The 10985-nt window shown below is 41.7% G+C and overlaps 1 non-coding gene across 1 annotated transcript; it reads left to right on the forward strand.

The window, feature by feature from the left end:
* Window positions 1-10179: 10179 nt before the first annotated feature.
* On the forward strand, window positions 10180-10252 carry TRNAK-CUU (transfer RNA lysine (anticodon CUU)). Its single transcript has one exon. It is a non-coding gene; the product is annotated as a tRNA-Lys (tRNA).
* Window positions 10253-10985: the final 733 nt, after the last annotated feature.

The raw sequence follows: 10985 nt of genomic DNA on the forward strand, positions 1-10985 counted from the left end.
CTCTGGTGCAAAATGCATTTATGTTCCTGGGAGCTTAAGTCTACCTCAGGACATGTATGTGAAAGCCATCATCATGAGCATTTAAAGGTGGTGATTCCTGATACAGCCTGGTGCTTCTTTTAAGACTGTCTTATAAACTAAGGGGCAATATAGCCACCTTGAATCAAGGTCACCTGAGTAACCACACACACTAGACTGCTGTCACCTGCCTTCCAGGGGAGCTTTCCTACAGATGTGGTGTTTAGAGCTTTGCCACAGGGACTCTCTGCTATCTAGTTAGGTCTGATCTCTGTGTCCAGTTTAAGTGAGCTGAACTGTTTGGGATAATTCCTGCACTTAGTTCAGTGATAATAGTTGTGGCATTGCTACTGTAGCTTAATAGCTGTGAGATCTGGCAGCTTACAGGACAATAACACCCAAGCTAAGAGCCACTGCAAACTTCTAAATTTGTTTTATGCTGCCTTACAGATCAGCCTGCAGAAGTGCAGACAGGCTCATGCTCATAGCTTCCCTGAGCAGCCTTTTCTTGGCAAGTTCCGGTCTTTGCTGATCCAGATTTAGGTAATATCTAATAAGCAAGGGTCAGTCTTTTTTCGGCTGCATCTTCTCTCATAATGATTCATTTTACCTTCCCAGTTGTGTTTTAATAGTCTCTAAAACTTATACATCTAGCACAGTCAGCAAAAATAGCACCGGGATTCAAAATCGAACTATCAAAAATGAAACCAACTCTTCATTAACATTTTTAACAGCAGAGAAAAATCTGTGCATCTATACAGTTGTTTTTCCCATTAAATTGGTAGCATAAGAAGCATAACTATCATCTATGCATTTCTACTCTTAACTTTGGCCAGTAGGGTACGAAAATGCATTTTTTTTATAACTAATAATCATTATGAGGTGCTAATTGCCAGATTTGAAAACACTTCCAACCTACATAATTTCATTGTTTACAATATTAACTACAAAAGCAAAGAGAATTGTTTGTGACACCCCCTGGACAAAGACCAGAATGTAGATTTGCATTAATGCTCCAGTAAACAAATGATCATCAAGGAAAGATTAAAACACAGTGATGGTTTCTATTCTTCCTCTGTATTCCCTCCCACTTCCAGTTTTGCTTCTCCTGCCATTACAAGTATCTCAGCTGCATTTTCAAATGTTTGATTATCATGTAGGCATACTCTATAAAGTGGTACATAACAGCATCATAACCCATATGTTCCCTACCATGACAGAACAAAAGCATTTCTTGTGTTTAGTTTTAGAAACTGAATAGGAACCGCTCACTCAAGTCTTCAACTTCCCCAAAATGAAACACCGAAAGTAGGTGTGAGCTACAATGTTCTATGCAATCCAATGCAAATGTATGCAAATTTCTTCATATTAGAATCATTGTCTAGTTGTCATCCTCACATGGGGCACATCAAAGCCATATGACCTGATTTTGCACCTGCTGTTTAATTAAATTTACAAGGCAGACACTCTCTCTACTCCCGGTGATATACAAATCCATTTTTACTACCGCAGCTTCTAATTTACAAGGTAGTCGACTGCTGTGTTTCACCGTCAATAGCTGCCCAACTGCTCTTTGTTAAAGTGAAGATTAAAAACTGAAAACTGGCCACCATTTGGGTGTATGAATTGGAAGAAATATTAAATGTTATTTCCCTCTTCACCTTTTTTTAAAAAAATGGGGCAAAAGGGAAACTACAGTAGGAACACTTCATACTAATTATAACAATCTTGACTTTTTCATTCCCCTGCTGTGAAGAGGCCGAGACACAACACTTTTGTCAAGTTATCAATAGTTTTTTCCGCTTTGCAGGAGCCATATGTTGAAATGTAGCAATGCACCAGTGCTAGTAGCAATGATATTAACAAAGCTGTCTCTTTTCCTGGATGATCATGCAACGTTTTCAGTATTTATGCTATCGAATTCACGTCTTGCTTGGAAATGATTTTGCTGATCTTAATTTGATTTTTTTCCCCAAAAAATGAGAACCTGTTACTTTTTACTTCTTCCAGTGCGCAGCCAGTAAGGATGCAGTAAGTCAGTAAGTCAGAATGCTCAGTACTATGAAATTGTTCTCCCTCCTTTAGACCAGCTCATCAGCTGGTTCTCGTCCATTGCTAACGTAATTATTGCCAAAGTATTATTAGTCGTATTGCATAGGTCCATGGAGTGCACAAATTATGTTATCAAAACCCACTAATTAACCTTTGTTTCACATATAGGATCACAGCATGTTTTGGGTTGGAAGGGACCTCAAAAACCATCTAGTTCCAACCCCCTGCCATGGGCAGGGACACCTTCCACCAGACCAGGTTGCTCCAAGCCCCATCCAACCTGGCCTTGAACACTGCCAGGGAGGGGGCAGCCACAGCTTCTCTGGGCAACCTGTGCCAGTGTCTCACCACTCTCACAGTGAAGAATATCTTCTTTATATAAAATCTAAATCTACCCTCTTTCATTTTAAAGCTGTTGCCCCTTGTCCTGCCACTACAGGCCTTATAAACCCTTTTTAAGTATTGAAAGACTGCAGTAAAGGTCTCCCCAGAGCCTTCTTTTCTTCTGGCTAAGCAAGCATACTTGAATTCAATTATTTAAAATTATTAAAATTATATGAAACTGATTACTAGCAACACATTGGAGAACAGGGGAAAAAAAATCACCCTGTGCTCATTTCCTTTTATAGACAGAATGAGGAAAAGCAGTAGTAATAATAATACCATATTCACAAGCAACATGATATTTTCAGTGAGCTACCTTTAACTAAAATAGTGAAATTATCTCATTCTTAACTTCTTTATACCTATTTTAATGCCATATTCTGTAGTTAGCTCTGACAGTAGATGGGAGATGTGAAAGAACAGGGAAATAGACTCATGTGAGAAGTGGTGATGTTTATTATGAACCGCAAGAGACATTTTCAGGGCTGCCTATGGGTGGCAGCACACGTTCGCTCAACGACAACTACATTTGATAGACGTTAGAACTAGTCCATACAAAGAAATTAAAGGCGCGGGATGTTTTCCCCCATGAATTTTTTTAATGCCCTACATGGGGCACTGAGATTCAGCAGTGATTTCTGACGATGCAAAAGCTAAGCATTGCCAAGCTGAGAGGACAGAAACTATGAAATGGCCCGTAACACGCTGCCCATCTCGAAGCCTCCTGCTGCAGTTGTAATGTGAAGCAACTTATTGGCTGGAAGGTCACACTGAAAGAGTTGCGATCAATGGCTCGATGTCTGAGTGGAGACCAGTGACAAGTGGTGTTCCACAGGGATCAGTACTGGGACCGGTGCTATTTAACATCTTTGTCAGTGACATGGACAGTGGCATCGAGTGCACCCTCGGCAAGTTTGCCGACAACACCAAGTTGTGTGGTGAGGTTGACACGCTGGAGGGGAGGGAGGCCATCCAGAGGGACCTTGACAGGCTGGAGAGGTGGGCCCAGGCCAACCTCATGAAGTTTAACAAGGCCAAGTGCAAAGTCCTGTACATGGGTCAAGACAATCCCAAACACAGATACAGATGGGGCAATGAGTAGATTGAGAGCAGTCCTGGGGAGAAGGACTTGGGCGTGCTGGTGGATGATAAGATGAACATGAGCCAACAGTGTGTGCTTGCAACCCAGAAAGCCAGTCGCATCCTGGACTGCAACAAAAGAAGTGTGGCCAGCAGGTCAAGGGAGGTGATTCTGCCCCTCTGCTCTGCCCTCATGAAACCCCACCTGGAAACTGCATTCAGCTCTGGAGCCCCCAACACAGGAAAGACATGGAGCTGTTGGAGCGAGTCCAGAGGAGGGCTACAAAGATGGTCAGAGGGTTGGAACACCTTTACTGTGAGGACAGGCTGAGAGGGTTGGGCTTGTTCAGGCTGGAAAAGAGAAGGCTCCCGGGAGACCTTATTAGGGGTCTCCAGTACCTGAAGGAGGCCTACAAGAAGGCTGGGGAGGGACTTTTTACAAGGTTCTGCAGTGATAGGATGAGGGGTAATGATTGGAAGCTGGGAGAGGGCAGGTTTAGACTAGATACAAGGAAGAAGTTCTTCACCCTGAGGGTGGTGAGACACTGGAATAGGTTGGCTAAGGAAGTTGTGGATGCTCCATTCCTGGAAGTGTTCAAGGTTGGGTTGGATGGAGCCTTGAGCAACCTGGTCTAGTGGGAGGTGTCCCTACCATGGCAGGGGGTTTGGAACTAGATGATCTTTGAGGTCCTTTCCAACCCAAACCATTCTGTGATTCTGTGATTCTATTAACTCAGCCCAAATTCCCACACTGCTTCCTGCAAGCTCACTCGCTGGGTCTGCTGTGCCTCATTGAGAATGACAGCAGCTAGTCCCAGTTAACAGAGGCAGTTCGGGTGATCTGAGGTCAGCACTGAGCTGGTACTCTGCCCCACACTTACTGGCAGACATTGGGCTGTAAGGTGTTGCAGCATGGTAGTGCAAGCGGCTGAATGTCGAGCTGCTGTGAAGCAGATGGGATTTGGCTGTGGTGTCCCTGGAGGCTTCCTGAGAAGGACAGATTCACAGAAGGTAACTGTCTCAACCCTCAGTCCTGTATTTCTGAGGAGTGCCTTATGCTTTTATGTAAGCTCTGGCCCTTATGTAATTTTCTTGCCAGATTATTCCACATACACCATTTCTGAAGTTACTTGCCACAGTTTTCCTTAGCCTCCACTGGTTCTACATCAATGCTTTGAGTCCCTTTGGAAAAGTTAATTCAGATCAAATATCACTAATACTTCTGGGTTTTTCCAGGATATTGGGATACAAGGTGTGTATTTCCAGCACAGCTTTTCACTCCTTAGCTTTTTCTTGTTTTCCCCCGAGGGTATCTCTGTGACTGAGAAAGCTGCTCTTTGTGGGAAGAGCGCCACTTCAGGTGCAGCCCGGAAGGAGTTGCCACAAATTCAACAGTGACTGAAAGCATTCAGCAAGGCAAGCTTTTCAAATAACCCCAAAAGAACAGGAAAAAAACCCAAACAAAACCAATACAGAAATTAAAAGGCCACATTTGACTCACATTTAGGCAAGCTTGGACACAACTAAAAGACCCAGAGGGAGCTGACAGCAGAATTTTACCCAGTGTTCTCACACCATGTAAATGTGCATATGCAATGGTCCTTTATCTACCTTGGATATAATATATATTTTACACAAAGACCAATAATTAAGACTTAACTCTTAAATAAAAAAACCACCCAGTTTCAGCATAGCCCAATTTAGGTTGCCATAATACCTTAATTTTCCTGTTGATTCATATTTTAATGAGGAAACTATTATTGCAGTATCTTCGTTGTTTAATTAAAATTATAATTAGATATTAAAATGCTAAAGCACAAAAGTAAGTTCTTGCTGAAGGGTATCCTCAGGAAAACAAAGGCTTATAAGGGTTGTTATGGCTTTGAGAAATTAGATGTGGTCACCAAATTGCATCTGATTTTTTTTTTTTCCAATAATAATTACCTCACGAAGAACATACTGGGCTCCATAAAGAATTACTGGACTATATTTGGTAGCCTATATAATGAAAAAGGTCATTCCTGATGATCAGTGTCGAGCTTTAGGCCTCAAACTCTATAAATCAAGCAAATCAATGGTAAAAAGCAATTACACTTAGCATTTGCATAGTATTAAAAAATACAGACCACAAAACTAATAAACCTTCAGGGTCCCCATTCAAATTCGTTTCCTGCTCCACTACAACATTAACAGCATTCAATATTTCACCATTATATGTTATCTGATATTTTAGAGGCAAATAGAGACTAAGGTATGAAGATATAATAGCCTCTTCAGGGAAGAATATACAATAATTAAGAAACTATAGATACAAAAATATATATGTAAGTAGAATTACTGATATAGCTGAGAAAAAGTTCTGATATTTAGGAACAAACAAGTGTGATGATGGAAAGAGAAACTTGCAGAAGATCTGGTCCGGAGGAGGGAGGACTAGATCCTAGCAAGGGAGCTGTGAAGGCAGAGGATAAGGGAGGTGAGCAGAAGAGGAAGGATACAGATTTGAGAGCAAGTTGTGTAGTGACTTACAGGTAGCCAAGCTCCATAGCAAGTGTTGTGTCTGTAATAGAGTATTCACCGTTAGGGGTAAGGGAATGAACCACAACTCTTATGCTCCCAGAGCTTTTGCTATGTCCTCTGATCAGCCAAACCAGAAGCTTGGTGACGGGAGGCAGGGGAGAAGTGGCTGCGCACACAGGCCCTGCAGTGGAGATATAGCTATGGTGTGCACCTACATGGTGCCATGATTTGGTGGGATGTCTGTGTCATGTCGACAGGCACATCATGAATGGCTGGGTAGGAAGGCCCACTGGGCAGAGGGCAGAGGGAGCCTGTGAAGGGAGCAGTGAGCAGAGCAGAGAGTGGAGGTGAGAACTGGTTTATTGCAGTGGAGAAGAGGTACATAGTTCTGAGAATTCCCAGGAGAGGATGCAGCTGCCCAAAGGGAAGCATTTATTTCACTTTAGGTTCTGTAGGATATCTGATCCAGCCTCCAAATTGTGCTCCAAAGGTTACCCACAAATGCTGTGTCATCTGTGCAGATGTTTCAAACTCTGGTAGGCTTCAAGTGACACTAGGTGCCTATGTCTATCTGACAAATGTACTCCTCTGGTGGTGTTGACTAAATGCTCAACTCAGCTGCCTGATCCTTGTGCTCTCTGAGGTGTACGAGGGTATCTGCGGGGTTAGGGGACCCAGGGCCTCCACGAGACCTGTGTTCTCCTGGAGCAGCAGCTGAAGGATGGCCAGGATACACTGGCACGTCTTTAGCAGAACATGAGATACCAACTTGTGTGCACCTGAACTGAGTCCTAAACTTCTATAGGCAATAATGGGAGATACTGACATATATAGACATCTACATTATGGTACATTAGTCTTGAACTCAATCTCAAGGTAAGAACCTACTGAAATGGATGGGCTCCACTTGCCTGAACATAGACATACATTGTCGTCTGAGGGGCCTTAGCATGTCTCAACCTTTAGCTGCTCCGGAGGACAATGATGTCTTACAGGTGCAGTGACATATTGCCAGGTCTCAGGGCACCTAGAATGCCAGTAGACTTTCAGGTCCATGCGTCTCAGTCTCACACAAATGTGCATATGTTTTTAAGCAGCCCAAAAAGCAGTCTGGGAAGAAATCAAACTTCTGGAGCAGGATGCAAAACCAGATATATCATGGACACAGAGAAAGCAATTGTGACTGGAGACCTGCTACTGACGGGTACGTGATCCTGTTCAGAAAACACAAAACGCAAAGCTAATGGTGCCTGCAAAAGCAGAGGACTGGATTCAATGACCCACAAAAATCCTTCCGCCCCGTGGTCCTAGAATAGGAAATAGGGATCCATTTGTTTGGTTACTACCAAAGAGAAGAAAGACTGAAAAATTTCTGTCACATGTAGTTTCTGGTAAGGGAAGTCACAGGCTCTTTGCTACACTCATACCAGTGAAGGAACATGGCTTAGACGTGAGATTTCTTGCCCATATTCAAGTCACTACACAGCTCTGTATTGTAGTGCTTCTTAATAAGCCTCAACTTTGCCCTTTATTAGTAATGGAAGTGTTTTTATGAATTTACATTTTTAAAAGTTTACCATTTTATTCCAGGTGATTTCTGACTACTGTATTTGGCCATCTTCTAAAAATTAGAATAGGTATGCAAAGAATGAAAAATTATAAAGAAATCTTAGCAGCAGAAACAGTATACAGGCCCTTTGGCATTTTTCTTTTGCCCATGATATGCAAATTTAGAAATGACAGAACCAGAAAGGCAGACTTTTTTGATATCCTTCCCAAAAGCTGATTTCGTTTGGGCTCTTTTACATTATCAGTGTTTTGACTGCTAGTGTCTATGCTCATTGTGTAATGAAATGCCTTATCCATGCAGCTCCACAAATGTGTAAGTCCAGTAAATTGAGTCCAGCGTTTTTCCAGCTTTGCATCAGCAGGGGGGATGTTGCAAATACTTGAATTTAAACTGGGCAACAGGACAAGAGATAAGCTTTACTACGCAGCAAACATCAGCAACAGGATTGACATAAAAGACAAATTTTAATTGCAAAAATAAACCAACAATGTCATATAAAGACATCACTACAGTTCATATGTGGGTGTACTGAATAGTGAATATATGTGAAATTTGTCAGATTGTTTCAGGGGAAAAACAAACAAACATAAAGGTTAGAACATTTGTACTGATCCTTTCAAAACAATTGGCTGATTTTTCTCTCTGTCATTTTTCAGATGTACTTACATGGAATTTTGAAAAATAGTGTCTGTTCCTTACAAATACTTCCTTTTGTCCCTCTGTAATATGCAAAACACTTTATTTCAGACAGAACAAGCTGTTTCATTTGAAGGACGAGATCACTGGAAGGAAGATGCTTATATTAGCAGGAAGAACAAATATTGATGTTATAACCTGGACCAACACATTTGCATTGTGTTTTAGTTTAATTACCCACATTGTCTTCTTATTAGCACTAGCAGGATCTGAATAGCTGAACTGCGATCTCTTCATCTATCGGTCATGAAAATCACTGCGACGGGTGAGCTGCAATCAGCAGCGCATGCAGTTCACAGTATGACAGGGGGCAGGGGGAGAAAGGGGATATCCACATTGCTTCCTTGCAGTACTTCAGGTTAAAAGCCTGCAGGTAGACAGCTGAGGCCACTGCTGATGGTGACTTTGTCCTGACTGCTTCACACAGGGTCGAGTCCACCCTTGCAGGAAAGATTACCCCTACCTTGAGAGCAGCTCAGCATGTGAGAGAGGATGGGCTTCCTGGTAGCAGGTAAGCGAGGAGAAGGGTAGAACAGACTTGCAGCCAGGAGAGAGGCTGAAACAAGAATGGGGGTAAAGACAGAGCTGAACCACAGAAAACTTTGTCCAAAGGGACCACTAAGACACCACCCAGGAAGCTGCTGGACTAAGCGCCTGAGAGGACTCTGCAAGGCAGGGAGTTCTTTACAGATTTCATTCTAGCTCATACAGAACATTTTCAAAAAATCTGATTTGATTTCTAATAACAGCTTCACTTTTCAAAAGTAACCTGCTTTGTTTGCTTTGGTGCGCTCCTTACAAAGCTAAAGAACCAGTAGTAACCTCTTAAAGCTCGGGTCAGCTTTGTGGTGCCTCACTACATTTAGAAGGGTCCTGAATTTTTACTGAATGTGTGGATGAAAGGGAAGAGTACTGGTTAGGGGAGAGGCTGGGACCCAAAGTTTTGTCAGTCATAATTAATTCTGAGTGAGGCCACAAATTACTGGTTTTATTTTTTTTTTTTTTTTTAACCTGAAAGTATTTCAATATTTTTTAGGGTTCTTTCAATTTAAAAATAGCAAGATAGAGCAGGATGGCTCACCCCTGTTGAAACTTGTTTTTTATTTATTCAGTGCTGGAAAATGGTGGACCCACATGTGGAACACAGTGGTTATTGAGGTGAGTTTCTTGAGGTACAAATCATCAGCAGGTGGAAAAAGACTACCTTCTGACAAACATGCATGGGAGCTGAAATGAAGCTAGAAAAGCGTGTGAGGCATCAGTCAAGACAAGAAACATTACTGAAGAGCGAAAGTAACATTAAGAGGAGCAGAAACAGGCTCACTTTTACATCTTCACTCAGCTTGGTAGTAAGAGAAAGGGTGGTTTTTTGAAAGCATCAATATATGTAACCCTCCATCCCTCATCCAAAATCTCTAGAAAGGAAAATAGATTCTTTGAGCATGAGATTGTTGCCTAACCAGTTATTTTCAGCAGGATACATACAAGGTACTTTGTGAGGAAGGTAACAAAGCTTGGAAAATGCCTAAGACATCAGGTCCAAATCCTCCAGCTCTTTCTTAAACAAACCAAATTACCTAATAAATACGGTTTATTTGCTCTTAAAATTTAATGGACTTCAGATTTCATACTCTCATTTTTTTTTGGCTTTTATTAATGAAATCAAAACAACTTGTGCTTTATCTTCCAGTAGAACAACTTCAAAATTTCAGTTGTAGCAAATGTCCAAAAGTTCCCTCTGTCTGTCAAAGCATCTGAATATATCCAAAGCTGTGGTGGAAAACAAACTTTTCATATAGTATTGTCCTGGTTTGGGCTAAACCAGAACTAATTCTAGCTGGCTAATTTTAATTCTAATAGCCCAGCTAGCTCAGTTGGTAGAGCATGAGACTCTTAATCTCAGGGTCATGGGTTTAAGCCCCATGTTGGGCACCATATAATCATGATATTCTTATAGTGATAATCATATCTGGGACCCTCACAATCTTGTTATAAAAGGGAGCGGTATCATTTCCCCAGGTGTGACCGAAAGTGTAACTAATAACAGAATCCACTATGTAACACAAGATGTACCTGGGTAAATTCACTAACCAATTTATCCCAGCATAATCAAGCGATAAACTCCGTATCATAGTGGTAATTTTCGCCCAGCGCCCAGAAGGGATAATCCAAAAGGCAAGGCTAAAAACCAGTAAACAATAATTCAACACGTATGGCAGATAAGGTGATATCACGGCACTTAACTTTAAACCAGACTCTAGTATGGAACCCCATGGTATTAAACTTAAGAACTTCATCATCTTGTGAGCTGTTTGTTTTAATTTCCAACCGCTCAAGGATCTCAAAAGAAAAAAATCTGCTCTTTAAAAAAAGCCAAATGAGCAGGAATTCATGCTATTCAGGTAATTTATCGGAGCTCCGTTCGATCCCCATGTTGGGCACCAATTAATCTGTCACGGGTTGAGGCTGGGCTGGCCACTAATGAATGACAGACGCTCTCTATTAACCTCTCTCCCCTCCAAAAAGGGAAAGGGAGAGAGAACAAGGGAGAGAGACTTTACGGTTTGGAAAAGAAAACTAAACCAACTTTAATGAAAACGATAAGAATAAGGAAATAATGAAATATATATGAATAGATACAAAACCAATACTGAACCCAACTCCA

This window comes from Leptosomus discolor, chromosome 2 (genome assembly GCF_034619465.1).
Source record: "Leptosomus discolor isolate bLepDis1 chromosome 2, bLepDis1.hap2, whole genome shotgun sequence".
In the NCBI taxonomy this organism is placed as follows: domain Eukaryota; kingdom Metazoa; phylum Chordata; class Aves; order Leptosomiformes; family Leptosomidae; genus Leptosomus; species Leptosomus discolor.